Here is a 10,000-nt window from a genome sequence, read left to right on the forward strand (position 1 = left end):
GCTGCTGGCAGCTCTTTGCACTACTTCACGCTAGACCTTTTTCTTCACTTTTTGCCTTCTCTTAAGGGAACTTCATACTCCAACAGGAGCAGTGCAAGAGCTGGGGGGCGGCCCTTATACCCACAGGTGTTGTTCAGCAACCAGTCACAGGCCGCAGCCGCCCTCTTTCAAAAGGGCTGGGCGCAAGGTCTGCGCAGGGCTAAGAAATCATCCCAGGGGTGAAAGAAAGAGCAAGCTGGACCAGAGCCCATTGTCCAGGAGTCGGCTAAGGAAGAAGTTGAGATGGTTCCCCGTGCCTGGAAGCGAAGCTGCTTTTCAGTCAGCTTCTCTTTTCTTAGGGCACGTTGTCTGCAAAGATGTTCAGCCTGTGTTGCCCTGTAAATTGGTCTGCAGGTTACTAGCTATGGCTTCCAGCCCGGCGGGAGGCCCAGATACTATGGAAATGAAGCCTGCTATTATTAAAAGTAAAAAGCCACAACGCTGGTGGCCACCACGCCCGCTGCGGCTGCTAAGAGTGATAGCGGTAAGACTGAGAATACTAGGATTTTGCAAGGCCTAAAGAGTGCAAGAGAGAAAGCGAATGTAAAAGAAGCAAGTGTGCAGTGTAAAAAGTGAATGTAAAAATGGCATAGAGGAGAGTGACCCCTGCTGGTGGAAGTGAGGAAAAGCAAAAGCCTACAGCACCTGGTATTCCCAGGCGGTCTCCCATCCAAGTACTAACCAGGCCCGACCCTGCTTAGCTTCCGAGATCAGACGAGATCGGGCGTGTTCAGGGTGGTGTGGCCGTAGGCAGAGACAGGCTTCTCACTTACTCCTCTTCTACTTTGCAGCCTGGCTGCTGGCAGCTCTTTGCACTACTTCACGCTAGACCTTCTTCTTCACTTTTTGCCTTCTCTTAAGGGAACTTCATACTCCAACAGGAGCAGTGCAAGAGCTGGGGGGCGGCCCTTATACCCACAGGTGTTGTTCAGCAACCAGTCACAGGCCGCAGCCGCCCTCTTTCAAAAGGGCTGGGCGCAAGGTCTGCGCAGGGCTAAGAAACCATCCCGGGGGTGAAAGAAAGAGCAAGCTGGACCAGAGCCCATTGTCCAGGAGTCGGCTAAGGAAGAAGTTGAGATGGTTGCCCGTGCCTGGAAGCGAAGCTGCTTTTCAGTCAGCTTCTCTTTTCTTAGGGCGCGTTGTCTGCAAAGATGTTCAGCCTGTGTTGCCCTGTAAATTGGTCTGCAGGTTACTAGCTATGGCTTCCAGCCCGGCGGGAGGCCCAGATACTATGGAAATGAAGCCTGCTATTATTAAAAGTAAAAAGCCACAACGCTGGTGGCCACCACGCCCGCTGCGGCTGCTAAGAGTGATAGCGGTAAGACTGAGAATACTAGGATTTTGCAAGGCCTAAAGAGTGCAAGAGAGAAAGCGAATGTAAAAGAAGCAAGTGTGCAGTGTAAAAAGTGAATGTAAAAATGGCATAGAGGAGAGTGACCCCTGCTGGTGGAAGTGAGGAAAAGCAAAAGCCTACAGCACCTGGTATTCCCAGGCGGTCTCCCATCCAAGTACTAACCAGGCCCGACCCTGCTTAGCTTCCGAGATCAGACGAGATCAGGCGTGTTCAGGGTGGTGTGGCCGTAGGCAGAGACAGCCTTCTCACTTACTCCTCTTCTACTTTGCAGCCTGGCTGCTGGCAGCCCTTTGCACTACTTCACGCTAGACCTTTTTCTTCACTTTTTGCCTTCTCTTAAGGGAACTTCATACTATAACAGGAGCAGTGCAAGAGCTGGGGGCGGCCCTTATACCCACAGGTGTTGTTCAGCAACCAGTCACAGGCCGCAGCCGCCCTCTTTCAAAAGGGCTGGGCGCAAGGTCTGCGCAGGGCTAAGAAACCATCCCGGGGGTGAAAGAAAGAGCAAGCTGGACCAGAGCCCATTGTCCAGGAGTCGGCTAAGGAAGAAGTTGAGATGGTTGCCCGTGCCTGGAAGCGAAGCTGCTTTTCAGTCAGCTTCTCTTTTCTTAGGGCACGTTGTCTGCAAAGATGTTCAGCCTGTGTTGCCCTGTAAATTGGTCTGCAGGTTACTAGCTATGGCTTCCAGCCCGGCGGGAGGCCCAGATACTATGGAAATGAAGCCTGCTATTATTAAAAGTAAAAAGCCACAACGCTGGTGGCCACCACGCCCGCTGCGGCTGCTAAGAGTGATAGCGGTAAGACTGAGAATACTAGGATTTTGCAAGGCCTAAAGAGTGCAAGAGAGAAAGCGAATGTAAAAGAAGCAAGTGTGCAGTGTAAAAAGTGAATGTAAAAATGGCATAGAGGAGAGTGACCCCTGCTGGTGGAAGTGAGGAAAAGCAAAAGCCTACAGCACCTGGTATTCCCAGGCGGTCTCCCATCCAAGTACTAACCAGGCCCGACCCTGCTTAGCTTCCGAGATCAGACGAGATCGGGCGTGTTCAGGGTGGTGTGGCCGTAGGCGGAGACAAACTTCTCACTTACTCCTCTTCTACTTTGCAGCCTGGCTGCTGGCAGCTCTTTGCACTACTTCACGCTAGACCTTTTTCTTCACTTTTTGCCTTCTCTTAAGGGAACTTCATACTCCAACAGAAGCAGTGCAAGAGCTGGGGGCGGCCCTTATACCCACAGGTGTTGTTCAGCAACCAGTCACAGGCCGCAGCCGCCCTCTTTCAAAAGGGCTGGGCGCAAGGTCTGCGCAGGGCTAAGAAACCATCCCGGGGGTGAAAGAAAGAGCAAGCTGGACCAGAGCCCATTGTCCAGGAGTCGGCTAAGGAAGAAGTTGAGATGGTTGCCCGTGCCTGGAAGCGAAGCTGCTTTTCAGTCAGCTTCTCTTTTCTTAGGGCACGTTGTCTGCAAAGATGTTCAGCCTGTGTTGCCCTGTAAATTGGTCTGCAGGTTACTAGCTATGGCTTCCAGCCCGGCGGGAGGCCCAGATACTATGGAAATGAAGCCTGCTATTATTAAAAGTAAAAAGCCACAACGCTGGTGGCCACCACGCCCGCTGCGGCTGCTAAGAGTGATAGCGGTAAGACTGAGAATACTAGGATTTTGCAAGGCCTAAAGAGTGCAAGAGAGAAAGCGAATGTAAAAGAAGCAAGTGTGCAGTGTAAAAAGTGAATGTAAAAATGGCATAGAGGAGAGTGACCCCTGCTGGTGGAAGTGAGGAAAAGCAAAAGCCTACAGCACCTGGTATTCCCAGGCGGTCTCCCATCCAAGTCCTAACCAGGCCCGACCCTGCTTAGCTTCCGAGATCAGACGAGATTGGGCGTGTTCAGGGTGGTGTGGCCGTAGGCAGAGACAGGCTTCTCACTTACTCCTCTTCTACTTTGCAGCCTGGCTGCTGGCAGCTCTTTGCACTACTTCACGCTAGACCTTCTTCTTCACTTTTTGCCTTCTCTTAAGGGAACTTCATACTCCAACAGGAGCAGTGCAAGAGCTGGGGGGCGGCCCTTATACCCACAGGTGTTGTTCAGCAACCAGTCACAGGCCGCAGCCGCCCTCTTTCAAAAGGGCTGGGCGCAAGGTCTGCGCAGGGCTAAGAAACCATCCCGGGGGTGAAAGAAAGAGCAAGCTGGACCAGAGCCCATTGTCCAGTAGTCGGCTAAGGAAGAAGTTGAGATGGTTGCCCGTGCCTGGAAGCGAAGCTGCTTTTCAGTCAGCTTCTCTTTTCTTAGGGCGCGTTGTCTGCAAAGATGTTCAGCCTGTGTTGCCCTGTAAATTGGTCTGCAGGTTACTAGCTATGGCTTCCAGCCCGGCGGGAGGCCCAGATACTATGGAAATGAAGCCTGCTATTATTAAAAGTAAAAAGCCACAACGCTGGTGGCCACCACGCCCGCTGCGGGTGCTAAGAGTGATAGCGGTAAGACTGAGAATACTAGGATTTTGCAAGGCCTAAAGAGTGCAAGAGAGAAAGCGAATGTAAAAGAAGCAAGTGTGCAGTGTAAAAAGTGAATGTAAAAATGGCATAGAGGAGAGTGACCCCTGCTGGTGGAAGTGAGGAAAAGCAAAAGCCTACAGCACCTGGTATTCCCAGGCGGTCTCCCATCCAAGTACTAACCAGGCCCGACCCTGCTTAGCTTCCGAGATCAGACGAGATCGGGCGTGTTCAGGGTGGTGTGGCCGTAGGCAGAGACAGGCTTCTCACTTACTCCTCTTCTACTTTGCAGCCTGGCTGCTGGCAGCTCTTTGCACTACTTCACGCTAGACCTTTTTCGTCACTTTTTGCCTTCTCTTAAGGGAACTTCATACTCCAACAGGAGCAGTGCAAGAGCTGGGGGGCGGCCCTTATACCCACAGGTGTTGTTCAGCAACCAGTCACAGGCCGCAGCCGCCCTCTTTCAAAAGGGCTGGGCGCAAGGTCTGCGCAGGGCTAAGAAACCATCCCGGGGGTGAAAGAAAGAGCAAGCTGGACCAGAGCCCATTGTCCAGGAGTCGGCTAAGGAAGAAGTTGAGATGGTTGCCTGTGCCTGGAAGCGAAGCTGCTTTTCAGTCAGCTTCTCTTTTCTTAGGGCACGTTGTCTGCAAAGATGTTCAGCCTGTGTTGCCCTGTAAATTGGTCTGCAGGTTACTAGCTATGGCTTCCAGCCCGGCGGGAGGCCCAGATACTATGGAAATGAAGCCTGCTATTATTAAAAGTAAAAAGCCACAACGCTGGTGGCCACCACGCCCGCTGCGGCTGCTAAGAGTGATAGCGGTAAGACTGAGAATACTAGGATTTTGCAAGGCCTAAAGAGTGCAAGAGAGAAAGCGAATGTAAAAGAAGCAAGTGTGCAGTGTAAAAAGTGAATGTAAAAATGGCATAGAGGAGAGTGACCCCTGCTGGTGGAAGTGAGGAAAAGCAAAAGCCTACAGCACCTGGTATTCCCAGGCGGTCTCCCATCCAAGTACTAACCAGGCCCGACCCTGCTTAGCTTCCGAGATCAGACGAGATCGGGCGTGTTCAGGGTGGTGTGGCCGTAGGCAGAGACAGGCTTCTCACTTACTCCTCTTCTACTTTGCAGCCTGGCTGCTGGCAGCCCTTTGCACTACTTCACGCTAGACCTTCTTCTTCACTTTTTGCCTTCTCTTAAGGGAACTTCATACTCCAACAGGAGCAGTGCAAGAGCTGGGGGGCGGCCCTTATACCCACAGGTGTTGTTCAGCAACCAGTCACAGGCCGCAGCCGCCCTCTTTCAAAAAGGCTGGGCGCAAGGTCTGCGCAGGGCTAAGAAACCATCCCGGGGGTGAAAGAAAGAGCAAGCTGGACCAGAGCCCATTGTCCAGGAGTCGGCTAAGGAAGAAGTTGAGATGGTTGCCCGTGCCTGGAAGCGAAGCTGCTTTTCAGTCAGCTTCTCTTTTCTTAGGGCACGTTGTCTGCAAAGATGTTCAGCCTGTGTTGCCCTGTAAATTGGTCTGCAGGTTACTAGCTATGGCTTCCAGCCCGGCGGGAGGCCCAGATACTATGGAAATGAAGCCTGCTATTATTAAAAGTAAAAAGCCACAACGCTGGTGGCCACCACGCCCGCTGCGGCTGCTAAGAGTGATAGCGGTAAGACTGAGAATACTAGGATTTTGCAAGGCCTAAAGAGTGCAAGAGAGAAAGCGAATGTAAAAGAAGCAAGTGTGCAGTGTAAAAAGTGAATGTAAAAATGGCATAGAGGAGAGTGACCCCTGCTGGTGGAAGTGAGGAAAAGCAAAAGCCTACAGCACCTGGTATTCCCAGGCGGTCTCCCATCCAAGTACTAACCAGGCCCGACCCTGCTTAGCTTCCGAGATCAGACGAGATCGGGCGTGTTCAGGGTGGTGTGGCCGTAGGCAGAGACAGGCTTCTCACTTACTCCTCTTCTACTTTGCAGCCTGGCTGCTGGCAGCTCTTTGCACTACTTCACGCTAGACCTTTTTCGTCACTTTTTGCCTTCTCTTAAGGGAACTTCATACTCCAACAGGAGCAGTGCAAGAGCTGGGGGGCGGCCCTTATACCCACAGGTGTTGTTCAGCAACCAGTCACAGGCCGCAGCCGCCCTCTTTCAAAAGGGCTGGGCGCAAGGTCTGCGCAGGGCTAAGAAACCATCCCGGGGGTGAAAGAAAGAGCAAGCTGGACCAGAGCCCATTGTCCAGGAGTCGGCTAAGGAAGAAGTTGAGATGGTTGCCTGTGCCTGGAAGCGAAGCTGCTTTTCAGTCAGCTTCTCTTTTCTTAGGGCACGTTGTCTGCAAAGATGTTCAGCCTGTGTTGCCCTGTAAATTGGTCTGCAGGTTACTAGCTATGGCTTCCAGCCCGGCGGGAGGCCCAGATACTATGGAAATGAAGCCTGCTATTATTAAAAGTAAAAAGCCACAACGCTGGTGGCCACCACGCCCGCTGCGGCTGCTAAGAGTGATAGCGGTAAGACTGAGAATACTAGGATTTTGCAAGGCCTAAAGAGTGCAAGAGAGAAAGCGAATGTAAAAGAAGCAAGTGTGCAGTGTAAAAAGTGAATGTAAAAATGGCATAGAGGAGAGTGACCCCTGCTGGTGGAAGTGAGGAAAAGCAAAAGCCTACAGCACCTGGTATTCCCAGGCGGTCTCCCATCCAAGTACTAACCAGGCCCGACCCTGCTTAGCTTCCGAGATCAGACGAGATCGGGCGTGTTCAGGGTGGTGTGGCCGTAGGCAGAGACAGGCTTCTCACTTACTCCTCTTCTACTTTGCAGCCTGGCTGCTGGCAGCCCTTTGCACTACTTCACGCTAGACCTTCTTCTTCACTTTTTGCCTTCTCTTAAGGGAACTTCATACTCCAACAGGAGCAGTGCAAGAGCTGGGGGGCGGCCCTTATACCCACAGGTGTTGTTCAGCAACCAGTCACAGGCCGCAGCCGCCCTCTTTCAAAAGGGCTGGGCGCAAGGTCTGCGCAGGGCTAAGAAACCATCCCGGGGGTGAAAGAAAGAGCAAGCTGGACCAGAGCCCATTGTCCAGTAGTCGGCTAAGGAAGAAGTTGAGATGGTTGCCCGTGCCTGGAAGCGAAGCTGCTTTTCAGTCAGCTTCTCTTTTCTTAGGGCGCGTTGTCTGCAAAGATGTTCAGCCTGTGTTGCCCTGTAAATTGGTCTGCAGGTTACTAGCTATGGCTTCCAGCCCGGCGGGAGGCCCAGATACTATGGAAATGAAGCCTGCTATTATTAAAAGTAAAAAGCCACAACGCTGGTGGCCACCACGCCCGCTGCGGCTGCTAAGAGTGATAGCGGTAAGACTGAGAATACTAGGATTTTGCAAGGCCTAAAGAGTGCAAGAGAGAAAGCGAATGTAAAAGAAGCAAGTGTGCAGTGTAAAAAGTGAATGTAAAAATGGCATAGAGGAGAGTGACCCCTGCTGGTGGAAGTGAGGAAAAGCAAAAGCCTACAGCACCTGGTATTCCCAGGCGGTCTCCCATCCAAGTACTAACCAGGCCCGACCCTGCTTAGCTTCCGAGATCAGACGAGATCGGGCGTGTTCAGGGTGGTGTGGCCGTAGGCAGAGACAGGCTTCTCACTTACTCCTCTTCTACTTTGCAGCCTGGCTGCTGGCAGCCCTTTGCACTACTTCACGCTAGACCTTTTTCTTCACTTTTTGCCTTCTCTTAAGGGAACTTCATACTCCAACAGGAGCAGTGCAAGAGCTGGGGGCGGCCCTTATACCCACAGGTGTTGTTCAGCAACCAGTCACAGGCCGCAGCCGCCCTCTTTCAAAAGGGCTGGGCGCAAGGTCTGCGCAGGGCTAAGAAACCATCCCGGGGGTGAAAGAAAGAGCAAGCTGGACCAGAGCCCATTGTCCAGTAGTCGGCTAAGGAAGAAGTTGAGATGGTTGCCCGTGCCTGGAAGCGAAGCTGCTTTTCAGTCAGCTTCTCTTTTCTTAGGGCGCGTTGTCTGCAAAGATGTTCAGCCTGTGTTGCCCTGTAAATTGGTCTGCAGGTTACGAGCTATGGCTTCCAGCCCGGCGGGAGGCCCAGATACTATGGAAATGAAGCCTGCTATTATTAAAAGAAAAAAGCCACAACGCTGGTGGCCACCACGCCCGCTGCGGCTGCTAAGAGTGATAGCGGTAAGACTGAGAATACTAGGATTTTGCAAGGCCTAAAGAGTGCAAGAGAGAAAGCGAATGTAAAAGAAGCAAGTGTGCAGTGTAAAAAGTGAATGTAAAAATGGCATAGAGGAGAGTGACCCCTGCTGGTGGAAGTGAGGAAAAGCAAAAGCCTACAGCACCTGGTATTCCCAGGCGGTCTCCCATCCAAGTACTAACCAGGCCCAACCCTGCTTAGCTTCCGAGATCAGACGAGATCGGGCGTGTTCAGGGTGGTGTGGCCGTAGGCAGAGACAGGCTTCTCACTTACTCCTCTTCTACTTTGCAGCCTGGCTGCTGGCAGCTCTTTGCACTACTTCACGCTAGACCTTCTTCTTCACTTTTTGCCTTCTCTTAAGGGAACTTCATACTCCAACAGGAGCAGTGCAAGAGCTGGGGGGCGGCCCTTATACCCACAGGTGTTGTTCAGCAACCAGTCACAGGCCGCAGCCGCCCTCTTTCAAAAGGGCTGGGCGCAAGGTCTGCGCAGGGCTAAGAAACCATCCCGGGCGTGAAAGAAAGAGCAAGCTGGACCAGAGCCCATTGTCCAGTAGTCGGCTAAGGAAGAAGTTGAGATGGTTGCCCGTGCCTGGAAGCGAAGCTGCTTTTCAGTCAGCTTCTCTTTTCTTAGGGCGCGTTGTCTGCAAAGATGTTCAGCCTGTGTTGCCCTGTAAATTGGTCTGCAGGTTACTAGCTATGGCTTCCAGCCCGGCGGGAGGCCCAGATACTATGGAAATGAAGCCTGCTATTATTAAAAGTAAAAAGCCACAACGCTGGTGGCCACCACGCCCGCTGCGGCTGCTAAGAGTGATAGCGGTAAGACTGAGAATACTAGGATTTTGCAAGGCCTAAAGAGTGCAAGAGAGAAAGCGAATGTAAAAGAAGCAAGTGTGCAGTGTAAAAAGTGAATGTAAAAATGGCATAGAGGAGAGTGACCCCTGCTGGTGGAAGTGAGGAAAAGCAAAAGCCTACAGCACCTGGTATTCCCAGGCGGTCTCCCATCCAAGTACTAACCAGGCCCGACCCTGCTTAGCTTCCGAGATCAGACGAGATGGGGCGTGTTCAGGGTGGTGTGACCGTAGGCAGAGACAGGCTTCTCACTTACTCCTCTTCTACTTTGCAGCCTGGCTGCTGGCAGCCCTTTGCACTACTTCACGCTAGACCTTTTTCTTCACTTTTTGCCTTCTCTTAAGGGAACTTCATACTCCAACAGGAGCAGTGCAAGAGCTGGGGGCGGCCCTTATACCCACAGGTGTTGTTCAGCAACCAGTCACAGGCCGCAGCCGCCCTCTTTCAAAAGGGCTGGGCGCAAGGTCTGCGCAGGGCTAAGAAACCATCCCGGGGGTGAAAGAAAGAGCAAGCTGGACCAGAGCCCATTGTCCAGGAGTCGGCTAAGGAAGAAGTTGAGATGGTTGCCCGTGCCTGGAAGCGAAGCTGCTTTTCAGTCAGCTTCTCTTTTCTTAGGGCACGTTGTCTGCAAAGATGTTCAGCCTGTGTTGCCCTGTAAATTGGTCTGCAGGTTACTAGCTATGGCTTCCAGCCCGGCGGGAGGCCCAGATACTATGGAAATGAAGCCTGCTATTATTAAAAGTAAAAAGCCACAACGCTGGTGGCCACCACGCCCGCTGCGGCTGCTAAGAGTGATAGCGGTAAGACTGAGAATACTAGGATTTTGCAAGGCCTAAAGAGTGCAAGAGAGAAAGCGAATGTAAAAGAAGCAAGTGTGCAGTGTAAAAAGTGAATGTAAAAATGGCATAGAGGAGAGTGACCCCTGCTGGTGGAAGTGAGGAAAAGCAAAAGCCTACAGCACCTGGTATTCCCAGGCGGTCTCCCATCCAAGTACTAACCAGGCCCGACCCTGCTTAGCTTCCGAGATCAGACGAGATCGGGCGTGTTCAGGGTGGTGTGGCCGTAGGCGGAGACAAACTTCTCACTTACTCCTCTTCTACTTTGCAG

General features: G+C 52.3%; 12 non-coding genes across 12 annotated transcripts; all 12 read right to left on the reverse strand.

Moving 5' to 3' along the window:
* Positions 1-672: 672 nt before the first annotated feature.
* Positions 673-791, reverse strand: LOC142191331 (5S ribosomal RNA). Its single transcript, XR_012714934.1, has one exon. It is a non-coding gene; the product is annotated as a 5S ribosomal RNA (ribosomal RNA).
* Positions 792-1,506: 715 nt separating this feature from the next.
* LOC142189791 (5S ribosomal RNA) lies at positions 1,507-1,625 on the reverse strand. The gene has a single exon (XR_012713745.1). It is a non-coding gene; the product is annotated as a 5S ribosomal RNA (ribosomal RNA).
* A 714-nt stretch (positions 1,626-2,339) lies between these two features.
* LOC142191332 (5S ribosomal RNA) lies at positions 2,340-2,458 on the reverse strand. Its single transcript, XR_012714935.1, has one exon. It is a non-coding gene; the product is annotated as a 5S ribosomal RNA (ribosomal RNA).
* A 714-nt stretch (positions 2,459-3,172) lies between these two features.
* LOC142190278 (5S ribosomal RNA) lies at positions 3,173-3,291 on the reverse strand. The gene has a single exon (XR_012714200.1). It is a non-coding gene; the product is annotated as a 5S ribosomal RNA (ribosomal RNA).
* Positions 3,292-4,006: 715 nt separating this feature from the next.
* LOC142191333 (5S ribosomal RNA) lies at positions 4,007-4,125 on the reverse strand. The gene has a single exon (XR_012714936.1). It is a non-coding gene; the product is annotated as a 5S ribosomal RNA (ribosomal RNA).
* Positions 4,126-4,840: 715 nt separating this feature from the next.
* Positions 4,841-4,959, reverse strand: LOC142191334 (5S ribosomal RNA). Its single transcript, XR_012714937.1, has one exon. It is a non-coding gene; the product is annotated as a 5S ribosomal RNA (ribosomal RNA).
* A 715-nt stretch (positions 4,960-5,674) lies between these two features.
* LOC142191335 (5S ribosomal RNA) lies at positions 5,675-5,793 on the reverse strand. The gene has a single exon (XR_012714938.1). It is a non-coding gene; the product is annotated as a 5S ribosomal RNA (ribosomal RNA).
* A 715-nt stretch (positions 5,794-6,508) lies between these two features.
* On the reverse strand, positions 6,509-6,627 carry LOC142191336 (5S ribosomal RNA). The gene has a single exon (XR_012714939.1). It is a non-coding gene; the product is annotated as a 5S ribosomal RNA (ribosomal RNA).
* A 715-nt stretch (positions 6,628-7,342) lies between these two features.
* LOC142191337 (5S ribosomal RNA) lies at positions 7,343-7,461 on the reverse strand. The gene has a single exon (XR_012714940.1). It is a non-coding gene; the product is annotated as a 5S ribosomal RNA (ribosomal RNA).
* Positions 7,462-8,175: 714 nt separating this feature from the next.
* Positions 8,176-8,294, reverse strand: LOC142190821 (5S ribosomal RNA). Its single transcript, XR_012714473.1, has one exon. It is a non-coding gene; the product is annotated as a 5S ribosomal RNA (ribosomal RNA).
* A 715-nt stretch (positions 8,295-9,009) lies between these two features.
* Positions 9,010-9,128, reverse strand: LOC142190188 (5S ribosomal RNA). The gene has a single exon (XR_012714116.1). It is a non-coding gene; the product is annotated as a 5S ribosomal RNA (ribosomal RNA).
* A 714-nt stretch (positions 9,129-9,842) lies between these two features.
* LOC142191338 (5S ribosomal RNA) lies at positions 9,843-9,961 on the reverse strand. Its single transcript, XR_012714941.1, has one exon. It is a non-coding gene; the product is annotated as a 5S ribosomal RNA (ribosomal RNA).
* Between the last annotated feature and the right edge of the window lie 39 nt (positions 9,962-10,000).

This window comes from Leptodactylus fuscus, chromosome 1, assembly GCF_031893055.1.
Source record: "Leptodactylus fuscus isolate aLepFus1 chromosome 1, aLepFus1.hap2, whole genome shotgun sequence".
In the NCBI taxonomy this organism is placed as follows: Eukaryota; Metazoa; Chordata; class Amphibia; order Anura; family Leptodactylidae; genus Leptodactylus; species Leptodactylus fuscus.